The sequence below is a fragment of the Cricetulus griseus genome, chromosome 2, assembly GCF_003668045.3.
Source record: "Cricetulus griseus strain 17A/GY chromosome 2, alternate assembly CriGri-PICRH-1.0, whole genome shotgun sequence".
Classification (NCBI taxonomy): Eukaryota; Metazoa; Chordata; class Mammalia; order Rodentia; family Cricetidae; genus Cricetulus; species Cricetulus griseus.
This window is the reverse complement of record NC_048595.1, coordinates 451,251,175-451,275,301: the sequence shown is the minus strand read 5'-3', so window position 1 is coordinate 451,275,301 and position 24,127 is coordinate 451,251,175. Positions and strand designations below refer to the sequence as shown.

The window sequence follows — 24,127 nt, the reverse complement described above, 5'->3', positions numbered from 1 at the left end:
TCAACATGGCAAGATTAGCCATTTGGACAAGAAACCGCTCTTTCCTGGACTGTTTGTTGCTGTAGAAACTTGACATACTGGACCCACAAGAAAGTGACTGAGGCACTTACAAAACAAGACAGTACCGAAGGGTTCCTGTTGAAATGGAGAAGTGTTCCAGATACACTGTGGCCTATAGGCTGAAGATGGATGCCCCAACTTTACAGAGGAACTTTGGATGACTGTCCAGGTAGCAAGATGTCTCTGTCAATTCTAGAGTTTATATATTATCCTTCTGTGGTCTTTGATAGAGTTGAAGACAGATAGTTATGGTTATAGTTTTATTCAGTTATTATAAAAGATAAGGAGTCCTTCTTTTTATTTAGACAGAAAAGAGGAGATGATGGGGATGTACTTCTGTGTATGTTTATCTTATTGATTGTTGAATAAAGTACTATTTGGCCAATGAGATAGTAAGTTAGGCAGGACTAGGATTCGAAGAGGATTCTGGGAAATTCAGTAGAGAAGTGGTGATCCAGGCAGGAAGTGACATAGCAATGAGACTCATATTTAAGCAAGGAAAAACAGGAATTGGCCCTTTTTCCCCTCCGCTCTTCCTCCAGATTCGCAATGTGATCCACTGGCAAGGGAGGACGCCGATGGAAGGCGTCTGATAAGATAAGTCTTATAAAATATATAGATTTATGATAATTAAGACTGAGCTAGCAGATGAAAAATCCTAGTCATTGGCCAAGAAGCATTTGTACATAATATAAGTCTCTGTGTTATTTTGTCCATCCACGTGGTGGGTGAAACAAAGGTGGCTGGCGGGGACCCCCCACGTGGAGGTAGGGCTTGGGTGGCTTTTGGTGGAAAGATTTATCCTAACACATGATTACTGAAGATGACAGGTTCAGGTTCTGTATCTCACATTACTAAAAGTCCTTGCTAGTGTCACCCTCTTAGATTCCAGGGACTTTCCATTATACTAGGTTTCCACATCACAATGCTGCCCCCATTCCAGTCATCTCTCCCCATACTCTCTCCCTCCATTCCTCACCCCACCTGCCTATAGTTCACCTACAAAATCTATTCTGCTTCTTCCCAGGGAGATCCATGGCTTTAGTGCTCCTCATTATGTAGCCTCTCTGGGTCTGTGAGTTGTGGGATGGTTATCCTTTACTTAACACTAATATTCACTTATGAGTACATACCATGTTTTCTTTCCATAATATTATCTTTGTAACTTCTCAGTAATACTATGTTCTCTAAATGTACCACATTTTCTTTATTAATTCTTCAGTTGAGGGGTATTTATGTTGTTTTCTGTTTCTGACTATTATGAATAAATCTATTATTAACACCGTTAAACAAGTGTTCATGTGGTAGGTTGTGGTGTCCCTTGGATGTATGTCCAAGAGTGGTGTATTGAGGTAGATCAATAAACAATATTCTAAGGAACCACAATATTGACTTCCATGGTGGCTTACAAGTTTGCACTCCCATCAGCAATGGAGGAGTGTTCTCTTTGCTCCACATCCTTGCCAGCATGATGAGGATTGTATTGTATCTCTAGATTTCTTTTGGTGGGATGGCGATTTTTACTATGTTGGTCCTACTGATCCATGACCATGGGAGATTTGCCATTTTCTGATATTTCCTTCATTTTATCTCTTCAGATACTTGAGGTATTTATTATGCAAGCCTTTCACTTGCTTGATTAGAGTTACCTTCAGGTATATTATATTATTTGTGGGTAATGTGAAGGGCATTGTTTCCTTGATTTCTTTCTCAGTCCATTTGTCATTTGAATATAGTAGGGATAATAATTTATTTGAGTTAATCTTATATACAAGCACTTCACTAGTGCTGTTTACAGATGTAGGAATTACCTGGTAGAATTATTAGGGTCACTTTTCTATGCTTTCATACCATCAACAAATAATGATACTTTGACTTCTTCCTTTCTAAATTGTATCCTCTTGATCTCTTTCAGTTGTCTTATTGTTCTAGATAAGACTTCAAGTATTATATTGAGTAGGTATAGTGAGAGTGGACAACCTTGTCTTGTTCCTGATTTTAGTGGAATTGCTTTGAGTTTCTCTTCACTTATGTTCATGTTGACTATGGGCTTGCTGTAAATCACCAATATGTCCCCTGTATACCTAATTTCTTCAGTATTTTTTATCATGAAGACATGTTGGATTTTGTAAAAGACCTTTTCTGAATCTAATGAGATGATCATGTGTTTTTTTTTTGTCTTTCAGTTATTTATGAAGTGAATTAAATGGATTGATTTGTATATGTGAAACAACACCTGCCTCACTGAGATGAAGCCTATTTCATTATGGAGGATGATATTTTTGATGTGTCTTTGGATGCAGTCTGCAAGTACTTTATTGATATTTTTGTATCCATATTCATAATGTAAATTGGTTTGTAATTCTCCTTTGTTGGGTTTTTATGTGGTTTAAGCATCAGGGTGACTATACCCTCATAAAAAGAACTGGGAAATGTTTCTTTCACTTATACTTTGTGGAATAATTTGAAAAGTATTGGCATTAACTCTTCTTTGAAAGTCTGGTAGAATTCCGTGTTCAAACCATCTATCCCTGGCCTTTTTTTTTTCTTTTTCTTTTTGGTTGGGAGACTTAATTACAGATTTTATTTCAGTAGGGATTATAGGTCTGCTTAACATGATTCAACTTTGATAAGTAGTATATATTTTAAAAAATCCATTGGTTTTTTTTGTTTGTTTGTTTTTGTTTGTTTGGTAGTAGCAGGTTTTTAGAGTATGTCCTTATGATTCTCTGAATTACTTTGGTGTCTGTTGTTATATCACTTTTTGTCTCTAATTTTGTTAACTTCTCTCTTTGCCTTTTAGTTAATTTGTCTGGAGTTTTGTCAATAATATTGATATTTTTCAAAGAATCAACTCTTTCTTTTATTGATTCTTTTTATTGTCTGTTTGTTTGTTTCTATTTTATTGATTTCAGCCTTGAGTTTGATTATTTCTGGGCACCTACTCATTTGGGGTCTTATTTCGTCTTTTTTCCCATAGAACTTTCAGGTGTGTTATTGTTACTAATACGACATCTTTCCAATTTTATTATGTAGGCACTTATCATTATGAACTCTATTCTTAGAACTTCTCTGTATGTGTGTGTCCCATACATTTCAGTATGTTGCATTTTTTTCAATTCTAGAAAGTTTAAAATTACTTTCCTTATTTTTTAGTGAGTTGTTCAGTTTCCATGAGTTTTTAAGCTTTCTGTTGTTTCTGTTCTTGTTGACATCCAGCTTTAATCTAATCTGTGGTAGTCATATAGAATGAAGCATGTCATTTTAATTTCTTTTTTTTTTTCGTTTATTTATTTTACATCCAGGTCACAGTTTCCCTTCCTTTCTCTACTCCCAGTTCTCCCTGCCTCCCAACCCACTCCTTCTCTGTTTCTGTTCAGAAGGGGGCAGGCCTCCCATGGGTATCAACAAAGCATGACCTATTATGTTACAGTAAGACTAAGCACCATCCAATGTATTAAGGCTGGGTTAATAAACCCATAATGAGGGTTAAGGGTCCCACAACCTGGTAAAAGAGTAAGAGACAGACTCTCTTCCCACATTAAAATCCCACAAGAAGAACCAAGCCACACAACTGTCACATATTTGCAGAGGTCACAGGCAATTTGAATACAAATGGATGTCCATCTAATGTGTTTGGAAGTTTTGCTGTTTATAGTAGTCAGGGATAGTGTCTGTGGTCCCTTACATTCTGTAAAACACCTGTCCAGTGTCTTTGGGATTTTAGAGTCTCCACTGAGAAGTCAAATGATATTTTAATATTCTTTCTTTGTTCCATGTATTTAGTGTTTTGACAATTATATGCCAAGGAGCCTTACTTTTCTTTTCTCATCTATTTGGTGTTCTGTATACTCTTTGTACTTTGATTGGCATCTACTTCTTTAGTTTCAGGAGATTGTATTCTATGATTTTTCTGAAGATATTGTTGCCTTTTATCTAAATTTCTTCTCCTTCTTCTACTATGATTATTCTTAGATATGGTCTTTCATAGTGTCTGAGGATTCCTGGATGTTTGTGAGTGGATTCTTTTAGATTGAACATTTTCTTTGACTGGAGTATACATTTCTTCTATTATGCCTTCCATGCCTGAGGGTCTGTCTTCCATCTCTTGAATTCTGTTGGTGAGGCCTCTGAGCTTCCTGCTCAAGTTCTTAAAGTTTTCATCTCCATATTTCCCTCAATTTGAGGTTTCTTTCTTGATTCTACTTCTGCTTTCACATCTGGAACTATTATTCATTTCCTTTCACTGATTCTTGTGTTTTCACAGATTTCTTTAAGGGATTAATTTATTTTCCCTTTTCAAGACTGCTATCATATTCATAAATTATATGTTAAGGACTTTTTCTTTTGTTTCAGCTATGTTGCAGTATTCAGTGCCTGCTGTGCTATGTTGCAGGGCTCTGATAGAGACCTATTTTGCTAGCTCTTAGTAATTGTGTGCTAATGCTGGCACCTAGGCATCTTGGCTTGACAAATTCTAATTTTAGGTACTGTTATATGGACTTATGTTTGTTAGGTGGGTGTTTTATTCCTTGGTCTCTTTTGCCTCATCTGGTTCTTTGGAAAGAGTGGTGGCTAAATGTTGCTTAACAGGGAATTGTTCTGGGATTCTGATAGGTATGGACTCTAAGGTTTCCTGGTAAAATGTGTTTCTAGGTATTGGAAGCTGATGGGGATGGGCTAGGAGGTAGAGTATCTGAGGTTACTCATCCTCAGAAAGCAGGGCATTCCATCAGGATCTGGTTAGTCCCCTGGGAATGAGAACAGAGAGTGAAGAGAGGTACAGTAGGTAGCTCCCTAAAGTCCTGGGGATGAATGGGGGTGGGAGATTGAATGTGGAAGAATGGAAGCCAAGTTGAGAAGCTTCAGTTAGAATACTTACTTCACTGGCCAGAGTGGCCTGCAGGTTTCTAAGGAATGCCTGTTAGAGCTGGGGGCTGAAACAAAGCAATGATTTTGGGAAGGCCGTTTGGAGGGTAAGATGTATAATCCCCTGGAGACTGGGGGGGTGCTGGCAGGCAAGAGGGGCAGCATCAGTTGGTTCCCTAAAGAACAAGGAATAAAACTGGGGAATTGGATTTGGAGGTAAAGACGGAGAGGTAAAAGTCTGAATATTGCCTAGCTGGTTCCATTTCATGTATGGGAGGGAGTTTTTGCAGAAGTCATCAGCAGAGACAACAGATGGGGTAGTCAGTGAAGCTCTAGGAGTTCTCATATACTTGAGATGGCACAGAGTGGAAGGAGAGGTCACAGAAGGTAGACTTCCATAGGGCTCCATGTTCTCCTTGAGAGGCTAATCTATTTTGGAAATTTTGACCAGAAGAGAACCATGACCATGACAAGATGGGACATTTTTTTTTTAATGAGCTATAGTGTCACAATATTACATGGGCACAATGAACTGTGACTGATGAGAGTAGGGACAGTCAGAATATAACTGTAACAGTCTATGAACAAATGACCATGGCTTAAACCAAGAGGATAGTTTTTCTCTTTACTTAACATTAAAGCATATTGTAAAGTTTCTATGAATCCTGTGGTTGGTTTATTGAGTTCTCAATTTATTTTATGAAAACCTTTCAGGGTTTGTTGAAAATGGCTTTTGCCACCAGAAGTTGAGAGAAGTGGTTTTGTATAAATTTGAGATCTGGAGATAAGTAAATAAAGAATAATCATTCTAAGACTATAAAGGCCTTTTCTTGTGAAAGTGACTACAATAAATGTGATCTCCCCATTTATGTAGGCTAGACTCTAAGAGAATTACAGAGTAATTGGATCCTTCCTAGAAGGATGACTATGGGACTGTCAAGCACACTGAACTAAGGGTCTGTGCAACAGACTTTAAGGACTTTAAGAAGCCATTGATGTTTAATATAATTACTTGGAAACTCATATGGGAAATTATAGCTTTTCTAACTAGTGCAGAAGAAAGAGTAAGTCTTAAGAAATGTTCTCAAATATTTAAAAATGATATTTGATGAGTTGAAGCTAGAAGGAAATATATATACATATATATTTATATATGTACATATATGTATATATATATATATTTCCCACCAATCACATGGGCTGGTATTCACATATCACGTATTACCTAGTTTGTGTGAGAAACTGTTGTATTTACAAGCTAGTTAAGCCTGGTATAGAAAATGGCTTGGACAGATACTCTTGGAGGACTCATCTGACAAGTGTGACAATTTAAATCTGAAATATAGCTTGTTCTTATAAAAAATAAGTTTGATGGCTCCATATATATATATATATGGAGCCATTTAATACATATATATATATATATATATATGGAACCATCAAACTTATTTTTTATATAAGTATATATATATATATATATTATATATATATATTTTTATATGAGTATATATATATTACTTACAACAGGCCATAAGGAGGAGTGTTTATTGGTGGTTATGATTGTGGGAAAAAAATAAAAAAGTTTGACATGGTAGACCAAAACTGTAATGTCATCCCTGGGAAGGAGAGCAAATGAATGCCAGAGGTGACTCTCCAGCCTAGAAAACTTAAGCTTGAACTTAAACTTAAACTTAAACTTAAACTAAAATTTGCTGTCTCTAAAACCATGAGGTGTCTAACTTCATCATTGGGTTAAACCATTGGTACGTTAGTTCTTGGGCCTGTTTAAGGAAGGAAGTCAGTAGGGTTGTCTTGCTGAAGGGTATTCCTTGTTTCTGGAACCTTCTCTTTGTCTGCTTCACTGCCATGGAGAAGGGAACACCATGTCTCCTATGGTCTTATGCCATTTCCTCATCAGATCCTAAATCAAATGGACCACATCAATCATGGGCTTAAATCTCTAAAATGCTGAATCCAAATATTCCTCTTTGTTCTGTGACTCTCTCGGGCATTTTACTGATAAGTAATACCCCTCATAAAGATAAATATCTAGTTATGATGCTGACTCCAGTTTTTCTACATTCCATGTGCCTTTAAATGAAATCCACACTACTCTTTAATCTGTGGAAGACTACTAATTTCCAGTCTTTTTGCGTGGCATTCTTTTATTCTTAATTGAAGCTCATTTAAAAATTTTAATTACTATTTTTACTGTAGTGTTTACATTGTTTCTTTATAATTCTATTACAGTTTGAAATTATGAATAGATGTGGATTATATGAGCTGTATGTGAGGACTTACCTGAATGCATGGTATGTCTTGTTGCAATGCAATATTTTGCAAAATTACAAAGCAATATGTTAGATATTGATACTACAGTTATCTGGCCATCTTATCTGACCATCCAGCTTTATTGATATTCCTGTGTATGAATTTCAAACACTTATATTTCTATCTGTGTTTGAGCATCAACTGCATCACTGAAGAGGTGGAAATGTTATCACAAGATGATTGCTCCTGTATCCTTTCCCAGTTATATGTATACCCTCCTTCTTTTACTCTGTCTGTGGATTCATAGTTGACAACTATGTCTATATTATTCATTTGTAGTAGCTTGTTCATTTAATACATTTTATATTGAAAATATAATGCATGAAGTTTGAAAATTCCTCCACTCAGAGGAATGCTTGTATATTTATATCATTCATACTCATTCTATTTGAATCACCTGTGGTTTGTTCTTCCATTGTTCAGTAGTGTGATACACTATGGGTAAAGCTAGGAATCCTAGGCAAACTTTAGTTTCATTTATGAACAAATATTTTTATGCACTGAAATATTCACAGTTGAATATTCAGATAATCATTCTTGTTATGATAACCCAGTACTTTCTGGATTAAAGAATAGTTATTAAATGTTAATCTTGTAAATATGTTGTTTGGGTTCAAAATGGCTATACCACCTGTAATCTCCCCAGTAACGATGAAATGATCCAGTTTCTCTGTTGTTGACACCATTTTACCTACTAAGATCACTGTACACTAATTACTCACTGTAGCTTTAAGTTGCCTTTTTCTCTAAAGTCTAATAATTTTGAACACATTTTTGTGTGAATTTTTGCCATTTGTGTATATTTTCAATGAACTGGGTGTATCTTTTATCTATTTTTCAGAATTTTTTAAATGTTGAATTTTAAGAGATTATCTTTAAATGTTTTTATTGTTTAATAGCTTTTATAAATTTATGTAGTTAATTTTAAACATTTTAGTGTATCATTCTCGTCTCTCATTGCCCTCCCTCTTCAGTCCAAGTCTTCTTAATAAGTCATTCTCTGTGTGACCCCTTTGTTTAAACATGGGTAAGGGTTTATTTACTGTTACAAGGGCAGCTTATCTATAGTACCAAAGAATATTATACCCCTTCCTCAACAACTATTAACTGCTGTAGTCCCTTAGGAGGGATAGGGCCTTATAAGTCACCTCTCCATCCAAGATGAAACAGTTACAGATGTATTCAATGTAATCTTTGCAAGTCTTGTACAGGTTACCACAGAGAGGTAGGTATGTGTGTGTGTGTGTGTGTGTGTGTGTGTGTGTGTGTGTGTGTGTGTATGCGATTGAGATTGTGTTGAGATTGTGTTTGTTGTTTTAATACAGGTCACATTACTCAGCCCAGGATATTCTCTGGCTTTTGGTTTTTCTGCCTCTGCTCATTGCACCTGAAATAAGGGTATGCGTCATTACCTCCTCCCTTGAGAATAGTTCTCCCCTGATGCCCTGTTAGATAATAGTCAAGATATTTTCTTCGCATCTTATGTTCACTGGTTATTTAACACTTTTGCTAAACAGATTGTGTTAATCTTGGCTATATCTATTTGTCAACTCTTCATTCCATGAATCACTTAGTTTGTGTTAATTCTAAAAATGCTTTGCTGAAAAAGCTGGTAAATATTTTTTCCTGTAAGTTTTATGCCTTTTTTTTTTTTACAGCTAAAACCATGATGTATTTATCATTATACACTTAAAATCAGAATCATTTACTATTGTTAAACAACACACTAATGAATTTTTTATAAATGGTGGAGTTTAATTCCAGCCCCAATTTGTTCCAGAGTCTGGCTCACTGGAAAGGTGTCCATTGTTCAAAAGGTGATCTTTCTTCATTAAAGTTCCTTTGTTTTTTATCGGGGAGAGGGTATGTGAGCCATGGTGCTTGTGCAGAAGTCAGGGAGAAACTTGTAGGAGTTGGTTCTCTTCTTCTATTATTTGGAGTTAATCTTAGGTTATCAAGCTCAGCAGCAAGCACTTCTACCTGCAGAGTCATTTTGCTGGCCACCAATAATGATTCTAATGGCAACTAATTTTTTTTTATCATTTCTTTATATTTTCCTTGAATGTTATATCTCAATGCAGCCTATGACATGACAGAATTTTTGTTTGTACGTAGGTATCTCTGCCCACATTCATTTCTGTTTTCCACATGTGTGCATGTGCCCACAGAGGACAGAAGAGGCCTCAGCTCCCCTGGGGCTAGAGTTACATTTATGGGCTTCCCACAGTGGAAATGCTTAGCTGTTAAGCCATCCTACTGTATCCATTTTTCATCTTAATGGCCATTCTAGATATGAAAAGGATATTTTCTAACAAGTGTGGTAAGGCATGTGGAAGAGTTCAATAATTTGTTATTTTACCTTAAAAAAGTAAAGAAAATGATACCAATTGTTGAAATATATATATACATATATATATATATATATATATATGTATATATATATATATATGTATATATATCATCCTGTATTCGAGAAATAACTTTAGAATGTGCAGTACAACCAGATGGAGTGATGCTGATTGATTTTGGTGGAACATTAGAGAACAGCTAGTTGGTATGGGAAGGAGATGAATTATGTCTGAAGTTGAGTATCTGTTGGTAGGTTTGGTAAGAAAACCATTTAAGACCCTGGCTTTCCTTTCCCTAACAGAGAGTAAAAGATAGCCCTTTGACCGAGGTACCTGTAGAGAAGGCAAAAGCCCCGTGAAAGCAGCAAAAGACTATTTACCTATATGCTGGGTGATTTATTAGGTGGTGAGATGGATCCTCAGGTGGTGGGATGCAACCAAACTGGAGAGTCGCTTAATCTCTCGGACCCATGCTGCTCTCTTTCCCCTAGCAGGGCAGCAGCAGCATCAACTCCAGGCGGAAGGCCCAAGGCCAAAGGCCCAAGGCCAGGTCTGCAGTCAGTGCTCAGCCACGGATCATTGGAAATATCTTTTCTGAAGCCAAGGAGCAGCAGTGGGAACAGTTCAACCAGCTGTCTGGGGAACACCCACATCTGAACGCACTGCTTTCTGCTCTGTTTTTGCACTGGCCCTCCAGCTGGGTGGTTGACTGGTGTCTAGGCAAACTTTCAGGTGGTGGAGCTCTTGTTTTTGTCCAGGAGTCTTGCTTATATAATACTCAGTGACTGCTGGGAAAGCAAGTGTAGGGGCTCATTTCGTCCCCAACCCCTGAGAATTATCAAAAGGTCCATAAATATTTGCTATCTCTTGAATTGAAGAGAGTATTTTTTTAGAAAAAATTAGAGCGTTAGATGGGGAATGTACTTCCATGTATGTTTATCTAATTGATTGTTGAATAAAATACTGTTTGGCCAATGGCAGCAAGTGAGGCAGGATTCTGGGAAATGTAGTAGAGAAGTGGTGATCCAGGCAGGAAGTGACATAGCAAGGAGACTCATATTTGAGCGAGGAGAAAGGGGAAGTTCCCTCTTTTCCCCTTCCTCCTCCAGCGGAGCAATGTGATCCACCAGCAAGGAGCCAATAAGGCATCCGATAAGATAAGTCTTATAAAATATATAGATTTATGATACTTAAGACTGAGCTAACAGATGAGAATCCTAGTCATTGGCCAAGCAGCTTTGAACCTAATACAAGTTTCTGTGTATTCATTTGGACCCTAACTTGGGCAGGCGACTGGCGTAAAGCACACACATGGTGGTGGGGCTCGGCAGCTTTTGGCAGAAAGATTTATTGTAACAAGCCTTAGGGCATATTATTCACTGATTTGGTTAAGCATATTCAACTAGTTTATGTTGTAAAATCATGGAGAGCAATGAGATAACAAAGGTGTTCCTGACTGCTTGTGGGTCATATGTCAGTTAAATAAGGAGTTCTCATAAAAAATGTCTGTTAACTTCTACTTACTTCCAAGTTGGAGTTCAAAGAATTCCTCTGACTGAGTTGGTTGTAGATTATACAAGTTATAATCTCTTCCTTATCTGCATTATTTCACAGTGGGTACCTTCTTAGTTCTTCTTTAACAAGAAAAAATAGACAAAAGAATTTATTGATTTCTTCACAGAAAAGACTGTAATACCCAATGAGTATAACTATAAATACATAATAAAGCATTTATTTTATATTTAATTCAATTGAAAACAAGCCTGTTGATATTGTAAGTAATGGATTCTTTTTTTATTTTTTATTTATTTGTTTTTGAATTACAAACAAGATTGATTTACATGACAATCCCAGTTCCCTTCTCCCTCCCTTCCTCCCCTACCACCTCCCCAACTAAAACCCTACCTATCACATATCCTTTCTTCTAACCTATACCTGACTCAAACTTTCTGCTCCCTCATGACCTCTGCATCCTTCCTCTTCTTCCCTTCTCATTGGCTCAGCTGTTAAAGGCTAGGCTCACAACCAAAAATGTAAGTAATGGATTTTTAATAATGTTCTATTATTTATCAATTAGAATTTTGTGATATGAAAGACATGCATGAGTTACTTCATATAAGGCTCATTGTAGCACTGCTGTCTACAGACATGATCTAAAGCTAAACAAACAACTTGTTATGGTTTACACCTAGAATGTTCTGCATTGACCTGTACTATAGGTTTGGCCTTCAGTTTTACATCATTTGAGGATGAGAAAACATTTAAGAATTTTGGATAAGTTGTGAGATGCTAGGAGCCCATGCCAACAAAGAGGATAATGGAATTACAGACTTCATTAGCTTTCTTACTTCATCTTTTCATGCCAGCATAAACTCACAGCCTGGTGTTGTATCATCCTAGAGTGAAAGGCAACAGGGCCCAGTGGCCATGGGCTGAAAAATCTCTGGAACTGAAAAATCAATCTTTCTTTCTCATAAACAGATCCTCCCAAGTGTACCATGAAAACCTTTCTTAAATTGAATTGATAATCCACCCTGTGTAGTATTTCACAAAGATGGAAAGCTAACTCACATTCTCATATTCCACAATAACAGTTCTGCTACACAGTTCTGTTTTGAACAATTCTATGAAAGTGGTCTTTCTAATTTCATGGTACTATGACTATTTTAAAGTATAATGTTCTTAATAATTATTTGATAATTTTATATAAGCATAAACTGTAATTTGATTATATTCACTTCCCATTCATTATCTAAACTATACCCATATCCATTTCTGTCTCCCCCTACACTTCCTAACTTCATAACCACTTTCTTTTATTTTTTAAAATAACCCATTAATTTGTATTTCCTATACCCATGGGTAAGGTGACATTAAGGGCCCATGCCCTTAAAGAAAACTGACTCTCTCTCCCACAGAAGTTATCAAATGTCAGTAGCTCCTGAGCTAGGAGCTAGGAGCTTAGAGCTCATAAGCCCAGCATTGTTTCAATTTAGAATTTTAACTGGCTTGATCTTATGCAGTTCTTGTGCAGGCAACCACAGCTACTGTGAGTTCATGGGTGTAATGTTCTTGCCATGTCCAGAAGACACAGTTTAGCTTTGATACTCCCTGACCTCTGGATCTTACAATCTTTTCACTATGTCTTCCTCAATTGTCCCTGAGCCTTGGGGTACATGGATGATCTACAGTTGTCCCACTTTTGGCTAATCATGCCATATACAGTTATCTTTACACATCGACCAGTCCACCTTAATCACTGTTGCTGCACAAAGAAATTTCAGAGATGAGGCCTTGAGAAATCCACTAATTTACCAGTCTACACTACAGATTTAGAGGACATTTTGATAACATGTACATTTAGCAAAAATAATTGTAGTAGTTTCACAATTTCACCTCTGGGGCTTCTGATCTTCCCAACTAAAGTTTCTTGATCAGATTTTCAGTGCTGGGCATGTGGTTCCTCCTTACAGTTGGTCTTAAATCTAACTGGAAACTCGTTGGTTATTCCATACCATCCAGGTCATTAATGCACTCATAATCATGTAATCATACCTTGTTACACATGGCACAGATTTAGGATTCACAATTGGGTAAATCTGTTAATGACTGTTGTCATGCAGTAGCCTTTATATCACCTACTGATAGCATAAAAGGTATCCAGCAGAGTAGAAAGTTCCTGGGCAGGGATGTTTGGGTGGGGAGAGGAATGAAAAGGTAGGGTGGAGGAAAGGGTTGAGGGATAAATGAGGAACACTGAGGATGGTTTGGAAAGACCACACAGAAACCTACTGTTTGATAAGCTTCACTTATAGCCATTTAAGAGTTTATTGGAGTTGCCCTGCATAGGAAGTTGTTTTCTTCACAGAAGCCAAATAAGCAATAGTTGTGAGGTGTGCCTCCTTGAGTTTTTGGTTAAGGGTGAACTGTAGAGGCCCCAAACATACAGGTTCTTGCCATCGCTCTTGGTTGCTCATCAGAACTTGATGGTTCATACCCTTTGTTGCACCCACTTTTCTCACAGAGACTATTACCATTCAATAGTTCTCATGTACAGCATAAATATCCCTTATTTAAATATGCTGTCAGTTTGAGAAAGCTCATTTCATTACAAAATATGTGAAACAACTGTGACTTCTTCCTGTAATATTTCTTCTCTTTTCAACTACCTCCATTATAGTCTATAACTTCTATATCCCTACAGTAATATTATTCTATTTTCCGACCTATCTCATTATCACTGCTGTTATTACTAGCTGCATTTATCTATTGTTCATTTTATTATAAATCCAACTGCACAGAGATGAACACGGTACTTCAGATCTGATGAAAGAGATAAGGCCTATTTCGGTGTCATTATATCTATTATTTTCTTATTCATGTGAATTGAGTTCACATTGTTGGTGGTGTGTGTGTATTTGTGTGTGTGTGCGTTTGAGTGTATGTCTTTGCGATTGTGCATGCATGTCTATGTGTGTGTGTGTGTGTGTTTATGTGAGTATGTGTGTTTAGGCATTTACATGGCTTATTTTTACTCCCAATTTGGAGACTCTGGTTTAATTTTCCTTCAATTCTAGCTTCAGATCATTCAGAAATCTCATCAATATTCATAAAGATCCTCATTTAAGTTTCTGGATAAAGTGCTATCTTGAGGCACAGAATGAAAGATAATGCCCATCAAAACTGGTGTGATCCATTAATTGGAAACCTCTGAGTATAGTTGTTCAATCAGACACAAGTTCATCTAATTGTGTAATCACTCCACTCATATTTCCCTCTCTCGTCCAGGAGGATAGCAAGAGAGACTTGTAAGCACCATACTGAAATAGGCATATTTCTAGTCTAATGCATTTTTTTCCTGATTTTTCCATCCTGGCAAGCCTCTCAAAAAAATGAGTTAAGTCTAACAAGGCTTATTCTTAGCATACCCATAATGGTGATTACTTCTATCTCTTCTAGTTTGTTGCAAACTACCATGGAAACTCTCAGTTCTGAATTCTTGCCTGAGGTTTGTATAAAACCTAATTTTCAAAAACACATTCATGTTCCTTTTTCAAAAATAAAGATTTTTAAAGTATTTCCTATTTTCAGTGAACCTTGCTTTTTTGTTCTTTCTATAACAAATATTCCACAAATGTCAAACATATAATAAACATACAATATTTTTTTTCTGTTTGTATTAGATTTACTGATTGATTACTGATTAAAAACTTAAAATGTACTTATTATTAGAGGACCACATGTTTGATACTACACACATTAAATAATGTTTAAACAAGCCAACACACACACACACACACACACACACACACACACACACACACACACACACATTTAGGACAAAAGGTTTTAAACACTCTCTTTAAATTTTAAGTATATTGCACAAAGTTAATTACATAGTCAACGCACTGTGTGTCAGCATTCCATCATTTCTTGTCTATTAACCATATCTTACTTAGTAAGCATCGATCATCCCCAACAAATATCTTTCCCAGCTACCATTTTGCTCTCGGCCACTTTGTGATCAGGATCTTTGAATGGGAATGAGATGATGTAGAACTAGGGTAAGTTCACTTAGCATGATGATCTCCACTTCCTTCTGTGCTGTCTGTGACATTATTCCATATCGCGTGTACCCAAGCTATCTTCACCATTCCGTCTGGTGATGGAGCCCTTCCCTATTGTTTATAATGCCACAGTGAACAGAAGAGCCTACAGGTCACTTTGAGCACTGATATCAAGGACATGGACATTTTTCAGCAGCCTACTAACATCTTAACAAATAATTCATAAGGTACTGAAAATACAAGTGAGTGACCTTTATTTGAATTGCTCTAGATCAGAAATACCTCAGAATTAACAGTTATTCAGATTTTGAGATATTTATGTGTATAAAGAGTTATGTTAGGTACATAAGAAGAGCAGAAAAAATTCACTTACGTGTCTTATAAACCATACATAGACTGAGGGAACATTAATTTTCACTTTCCTTTATTAATTTTTTATAAATTTATATTGATATATGAAAATTGGCTTTATTTTGAAGGTAATTTTAACAATATGTTCATTGTACCCACATACAAATAATTTGTTTTAAAAGGCCAGGTGTAGAGTTTTCCAAGTGTGACATTATGTTTCAGATATAATTGCTTAGAAAAAGTATTATTACTTTGACATTTTGAACTGTAGACTAAGAATACTTAAACTGTAAATAACTTTATTAATATAAAATCACAATATAAAAATTTTGTCCCCTGCTTAATTTCCAAAACTTCATTCAGTTTTTATTACACAAATATTTTAAATTATATGCTTTACACCAGTTCTTGCTCAGCAATTATCAATTTAGAGGTAAATAAACATATTTTTAATCCCTTCCAGATATTCAAATAATAATCCAAAACCAAACAAAAGACGGCAAAGCATTACTTCTATTGATGGTTTCTTGACATTTTGGTTGTGAGCGTAGCCTTTAAAGGATATTGATGGGTTCCTTCCAATCATGATGTAAAACAGGAAGAAGTCACTTGTGTTAGAGAGTATGCAATGGCTGGCTTAGCAGTGTTATCTAAATGAGAACGAACGACACAATTCAGCTAAGATCCTAGGTTTTGAAGGAGAAAACAATTCTGTTCTGAGGAAGAACATTACAGTCTGGGTGAAATAGTTTGAAGTCTGTAAGACTCTGGACCACATTATATGAAGAATTACCTCGAGCCATGCATTAAATACAAAAACAGTACAGTAATCCTATGAAGAAAAGAGAAACTCTGTATAATTCCCTGATTTCCAGATGTCCAACACTACAAAACAATTCCTCACAGGAAAAAGAAAGTGCCTTCACAAAACCTGGTCATGTGGAACCCACTTTGGAGAGTCTTCCAAATTCATCCTCAAGTACTAAGCTAAGAAATACTAATAAAGGAAATGAACATCTGTCATTCATAAAAATTCACTAGTGCTTAAAACATTTTCATTATAAAAGTAAAAGATGGGAGGGGTGATATTGGACACTGTTTTGTTGAAGTTCTTAAGGAACTCATCAGATATTTTAATTCTATTTTATGTAGTTCAGGTAGTTTTCAAAAATTGCATTCACAATTGTAGACACTGCCAAAAATCAAGGACACGAATAAGGTGTGATTGTGAAGGCAGGGATATTTGCCTCTCGGGAGACATAACCTATGAAAGTGTAATAACACAATATGATTCATGATCACATTTTTCTTTAAGTTTAATGTCAGACTGCGGCTGCATGTGTACCATTGAAAATGGTCTTGGAACACATTCATAGTGACAAAAAATGCAGGTGCAAATGTACTAAATAAAGATTATTTTTCCAGAATTTTCAATCTGCTTTCAACTTCTTGTATCAAATTGAAAAGCAATGCTACGTGTTTCAGTGTTCGTGGAACTGTTTTTAGTCAACACACCAAAATGCGTGAATGTGTTTACCTTAGCTTGAGTATGATGACAATTTTATTGGATTCAGCTCCCTCTCCAGGGTTCTGTGACACCGTATACACACCAGGCATATCTACATATGCACATTTATACATCAAAAAGATAAATAAATCGAAAAAGTTCCATTAAAAAAGAGAAAAACCTTTAATGGAAAATTGAACTAAACAGAGGGATCATACAAACAGCTAAGAAACATTTTAAAAAATTTTTCAACATTCTTAGCCATGAGGGGAGTAAATTATGAACACTTTGAGATTCCATTCTACTCCAATCACAGTAGCTAAGATTATATTTGATCCACAGAGTGTGAGACTGGCCCTGAATGGGCTTTTCAAACCTCAGAGCCTGTTCCCAGTGATACACTTTCTCCAACAAGGTCATGTCTCCTAATTCTTCTGACACTGTTCCACCAACTAGGGACCAAGCATTCAAACATAAAAGCCTAGAGGGGACACTAACTTCTTTATTCAAACCCCCACTTTGTAAAAGTATTTAGGTGAATAAATTAAGTGTATAAGTCAAATATTTATAAAAATAAATTGTAAACAATTCTATTTCTATTTGGCATCCATATATTTTCTTCATGTATCCAGACACAAGTAAATTTGTACACAGCAGAGATGGATGCTTATTTATTTTTACATATACAATCAAATTGTGGGTGATAAATAATCCTGCAGGACATAGATCTTCAATGATTTTTCATAGTTAATTGATACTTTGATTTGTCATTGTCAATGCTGTGAAATCTATTTAGAATAAGTAAGTAGTGAGATATGACACAAGTGTGTTTAGAGAAATCTAAATTGTCTTTCCTATCCCAAGCCAAATTTTACTTTATGATTATTTTATGAAATTCAAGTCAGAACATCAACAGCAATTTTCAGCTTTAAAAATCAAGCATTCTGACAGAGGACAACTCTAAGATACTCTTGTTTGATAGTTAACATTTTGAGGAATGATGGGTGAAAAATATCCAAGTCTTTGCTTTTTATATTCACAGTCTCATTTCTAACAGAGTACATAATTTGTGTGTAGAGAAAAACACTGCCGCTCTTAACACTCACAGTGTCAAATCTGAGCAGAGTTGTTTCATGTCAGATATTCAACATGTCTGTGCAAAGTGTCTACATAGTATGTTCAGAATAAAAGCTACAGTGAAGTCTTGAGACACAAAGCTAGTGAGTGGTGCTAGAGAAACACCTCATATCTGTTAGATACTTGGTTTCGGTTTATCCTTTGGTTGTTGTGCATTCAGAAAATGTTTGCGGTCACCACAATTTGCATGAACCTCACAGTATATAGCCCCACTAGGAGTGGTGTTCTGACCTGCAGATCAAGAGTGTTTGCTGTAGAATTTACTTTTGAAATACCTTTGTTCTCTGAATTAGATCTGTCAACTGGAATCACTATTTGACACAAATTTGTGTGAATATTTTTGCCATCCTTTTCTCTGTCTTCCAGATGAACTTTAGGACACTGTAGGCAATTTTATCACACCTCACTCAGGTTTTTCCCTACTTGGGTTGGATATCTGGGATTTCCACCAGAAGCACACAAACAAGAATATTTTTAGACAAGAGCAGTTTCTACATTAGTTGCTTTTACACACAAACACACACACACACACACACACACACACACACACACACACAGAGAGAGAGAGAGAGAGAGAGAGAGAGAGGGAGACAGAGACAGACACAGAGAGACAGAGAGACAGAGAGACAGAGACAGAGACAGAGAGAAGATCCTTTCATTGTATATTTAATTACAACCATGAATTTATTATTTGGCATTACACCTACAGAAAAAAATCAAAACAAAACTCCAAAGTATTAAAAATCCCAATAGTTAATAAGTACATTTAATTAAATTTAAGTAATAAATTAAAAGCTAATCTTGTCTACATGAATTTATATTATAGCTATTATGCTATCCATGAGTACATTAAATTCTTATACATCAAAGTTACAGTTGAAAGTGATATATTTATTCCATCTTGTTTTATTTTTGAGTCTTGTTTTCCTGGATTCTGGGTGTTAGCCCTTGCACCAGTCAGTCAGCATCTATAAAAAATATCAACTATTCTTGGTGAAACAGCTTTGTAATCCCAGCTCTTCAAGAGACTCAGACGTAAGGACTCTAAGTTTAAGGTCTGCAGAGGGAGCCAATGATAACTTGGGCGATTTAACAACTAATTTAACTATCAATTAATTATTAATGAATTAATTTTGTTTTTAATCATGTGCCTGAGTGAGATGGCAAGTGCATGTTAGCGCAGGTGGCTGTGGAGACTATGATATGTCTGAATCCCTTGGAATGTGTTGAGCTGCCCAGTGTAGTTCCTATGAAGCAAACCCAGATTGTCTGTAAGAGGAGTGCATGATCTTAACTGCTAAAGTGTCTCTGCAACCCCATCAATAAATTTTAAAGGGCTGTTTACTTTGTATATTTTGGTACAGTGCTTGCCTGCCATGCATGAGGCCCTAGGTGCAATCTCTAGAACTTAAAAGCAAAAATGTTTATTTCACTTATTATGTCACCAATGTTCAAATGATTTTTGAAAAAAAATACAAATGTAAAAAACTTGAATGCCTATACTGATACACACAACTGTAACTGCTGCAGAAAGTTGTGTGAGTATGTATCAGATAATTCTGAAATGAGTATTTTTGCATATATATTCTGAATTTCATTTGCATGTGCCCAATTCTCCCAATTTTCCTTAGATTGTTAGTTGGGGTCATCCTTGTGGATCTCTGGATATTTCCTAGTGCTAGAATTCTCTTTAAACCTATAATGGCTCCCTCTATTAAGTTATCTCTTCTTGCTCTCCTCTATTCTTTCCCTGACTCAATCTTCCTGGTCCCCCATATTCTTTTCCCCCTTCTCTTTTCATGTTCTTTTTCTCCTCCCTCCTTCCCCCTCATCCCCATGCTCCCAAATTGTTCAGGGGCTCTTGTCCATTTCCCCTTCTATGGAGGACCATGTATGTCTCTTTTAGGGTCCTACGTGTTTCCCAGCTTCTCTGGAGGTGTGGATTGTAGGCTGGTAATTCTTTTCCCTATGTCTAATATCCATATATGATTAAGTACATACCATGTTGGTATTTCTGTGACTGGGTTACCTCACTCAGGATGGTTTCTTCTAGTGGCATCCATTTCAAGATTTCACTGTGTTTTGTTTTTGCTTTTTTTGTTTGTCTACTGAGTAGTACGCCATTGTGTGTGTGTGTGTGTGTGTGTGTGTGTGTGTGTGTTGTTGTGTATATATATATATATATATATATATATATATATATATATATATATATATAATTTCCTTTATCAATTCTTTGGTCATTCTTTGGTAGAGGGTTATCTAGGTTTCTTCAAGGATCTGACTATTACAAACAATGCTGCTATGAACATGGTTGAATAGATGTCCTTGTTGTGTGGAATATGCATCCTTTGGGTTTATGCCTAAGAGTGGTAGGTAGACTGATTCCCATTTTTCAGAGAAACCATCATACTGATTTCCAAAGTGGCTGTTGGCACTCCCACAAGCAGTGGAGGAGTGTTCCCCTTTCTCCACATCCTCTCCAGCATAACATGTTGGTGTTTTTGATTATAGCCATTCTGACAGTTGTAAGATGGTACTCAGATTTGTTTTGATTTGCATTTCCCTGATGAATAAGGATGTTGAGCACTTTCTTAAGTGTCTGTCAGCCATTTTACATTCCTCTATTGAGAATTTTCTATTTAGTTCCGTACCCTACTTTTTAATTGAATTATTTGGTATTTTTGGTGACTAACTTCTTGTGTTCTTTGTATATTTCAGAAATCAGCCCTCTGTCAGACATGGGGTTGGTGAATATCTTTTCCCATTTTGTGTGCTGCCATTTTGTCTTGTTTACTGTGCCCTTTGCCTTACAGAAGCTTCCCAGTTTCAGGAAGTTCCATTTATTAGTTATTGATCTCAGTGTCTGGCAAGAGTATTTTGAAACTTCAAAGTCTGATGTCAGTGACATACCTTCTCTGACAAAGCCACTCTCCTTAATATGTATTCAGCTATTTGAGCTTTTGGAAACCATGCATTTCAAACCACAATGAGGTATCTTATTAGAATGGAAGCCAAAGTATTGGGAATTATTAGCAATAGGTGACAGACATGGAGATCTCCCAGGAACAGGAAAGATGCTGAGTAAAACATTTTTTTAATGGGATGGCCTGATATGCTCTCAGTGGTAGTTTTTTATGGGATTTGGGACCAGAAGACAGAGAACGCTAATAATATGGTCCCATGTCAATAAGGAAACTGACTTGATGCTCCTTCACAGTCAAGATTTCCTTGAAGATCCTCAGAATGGACTGGATTAATACAGCCCTATGTGGAAGGCCTCAGGACTCATTACTGTTTAAGCAAAAAACAACTACAAACAACATCACTCACAATATGTTCCCAGGGCATTGAGTATTCTAGTGACTTATTTTGCAAATGGAGTATGGTTGCAGGAGCAGCTTATATCCTTGAGGAAACTCTTAATGATGATAGGTCTTCCTTCCCACAGAGCAAACAAATTCCCTACAAAAATAGCCTTTCTAGTTGCAGGGAGGGAAAAAAAAAAAAAACAGATAGTGGATGCAATTCCTTCCCTGGACTCAATGGGGATTCTGTTTTCTTCACTATTTACCTTCCAAACAATAAATTTCAAATACCTTGTCTAAAACTGTTTAGATGGGAATTCACTACTTTGATAATACTAGACTTGAATTTATACAAATTGCTTTGTTTCTGCTTCCTGAGTGAGGGGATAACAAGCAGGCATCACCATGCCCAGCCAGCTATAATATAATTTGTTTTCCTACTTTAGAAACTTTGTATCTCTATAAATGTATCATCTTACTATTGTGGCACATTAAATGTATCTAGATGTTAAATTTATCTATAAATTAGTATTAATCACCAAAGTATACTTTAGATGTTTAGCTTGAATTCTTAAATTCTTCAGTTGTACAATCAAGGAATCCTAGTAGTATACCAAATCCATTCAGAGTAATCTCCAATCAAATCATGTACCAGATATGAGTACAGCCTTGAATTACATTAGGCCAAATAAATATTAGAGGGAAATATCTGTGATGCTGCTGAGAGAGAGAGAGAGAGAGAGAGAGAGAGAGAGAGAGAGAGAGAGAGAGAGAGAGAATCTTCGTAACCACCCTTCCCAACAACCATTTTAGAGGGAGAACAGCAGAGCTTGATATTTTGGATTCTCAGATGAATTTTTTTCCATCGTTTTGTTAATGATTTTATTTTGTTTGTTTTTACGAGACAGGGTTTCTCTATAGGTTAGGGGACTGTCCTGAAACTAGCTCTTGTATACTAAGCTGGCCTCCAACTCACAGAGATCCACCTGCCTCTGCCTCCAGAGTGCTGGAATCAAAAGCGTGCGTCACCACCACCTGTCTTGTTGATGATTTTTGAGGACTTGTTTCTTAGAAATTGTGTCTTTCAGAAGAAAGACAGACTATCATACTCTTTGGGTGTTTTATCAAATAACAACAACAACAAAAAGCAAACAAGACAACAGAAAACTGATGAGAATAGCTACTGTATTACAAAAATAGTGCAATTTTGTGTGCTTGAATTGAACAGAGAGCTGCCTTTTGGCTCCCAAGCTTGGAAGTGGAACAGAAAGTGTGTACAGATGCTCTTGTTTCTACGGTGCTTTGTGCCATGTTCATTAACGCTGACAGATTCCAGGAATTTTCCCCAAGGATTATCTGAAATACTACATTTATTTTTGCCTGAGAAATTTGTCAACTATGTTATTTCAAATCTTTCTTATCTTGCCAGGAAGTCTAAAACAAAGTGAGCAATAACTTTATAGGCTCAAAGAATAGCAGACTTCGTTTTCTTTTTAAAAGTAGAAAATGGTGAGACAGGCTACATAAACATGTCTTTGGTATTTATAGGAAGAGATTACACATAGTTCTTTTTTGACCACAATTATTCTCACTAGATAGCAAAAATATTCCAGATTTGAACTCATTTATTTTGGTTATATTATCACTAGATTTACATTTTTTGCTGTTTTATTTTTGACAGAGAAATTTCTAAGTACCCATGATTTTTTGCTTGTTTGTTTTTATGATGTTTCCATATATATTGCAATACAACTCTAAGTTTAGTCAACTATGGAACAAATATGGTGTAAAAGGCATACATAGTCAATAAATGAAGTATAAAGTTCTTCTAATTCTTATCAACAATATGATTAGTAATTATTTGGGATATTTTAAAACATATTTTATACTATTTGAGAATTATGTTTTGATATTTCTATGACCTTTGTATAGTTGGGGCTATGAAGATCAGAAGACTGTAGACTTTTCTGTGAACTTGGAAATTGTCACTTGGAAAAAATATCTATAAATTTTTTTAATGAAATAATATTTTGTTCTACCAGCTTCATAGTTTTTTTGGTCCCCATATACTTTTATTTGGTGTTAGATGGGTATAAGTAGGTTCATTTATTATATAGCTATTTTTAAATCATGGTAGGCAACTTTAATGCACTCCAAGTTTACCAATTTGCTAAAATATTCTGAAAATTATTAGCATGCTTACCTAATTGTGACTTTGAATCAGTAACAAAACAATAAAAAATTAGGCAATGCGTTATCTACCAATGAGTGTCTCAGTGTTTAGCCACAATGATGAATTCAAACAGCAAAATTGTTCTGAAATGGCAAATTTCACAGAACCTAAAGGTATCAGCTTTCTGTACATGTTACAAGAGTAGAAATAGAGAATGCTGGTGTCATGTGGGTTAAAATACATTAATTCCACACAAAGCACTCTACAAAAGGAAAGGATGTTTGATTTGTATGGCTTTAAAGTTTTAACAGATGAGTCTATCCCTGTGAGACCACAGACCATTTACCATCACTAGATTGATTTCTTTCAGTGCTGAAGGCTTGATGGTACTTTCCAGCACAGTTCATTGTGAGTAGGATGATACTTCAAATACACATTAACTAAAGAGTCTTCAGAGGCTGTGTTAAAGAGATGAA

General features: G+C 36.0%; 1 long non-coding RNA gene across 2 annotated transcripts in view; it reads left to right on the top strand.

Annotated features, from left to right (window-relative positions):
- The window catches only part of LOC103159719, a 296,693-nt gene that overhangs the window by 179,454 nt on the left and 93,112 nt on the right, over positions 1-24,127 (top strand). The window contains exon 4 of one of the 2 annotated variants that reach the window (XR_004768764.1): positions 2,247-2,370. This is a non-coding gene — a long non-coding RNA (uncharacterized LOC103159719). Of the gene's footprint in view, positions 1-2,246; positions 5,593-24,127 lie in introns of those variants that run through there. The other variant, XR_003481656.2, reaches the window with a different exon arrangement.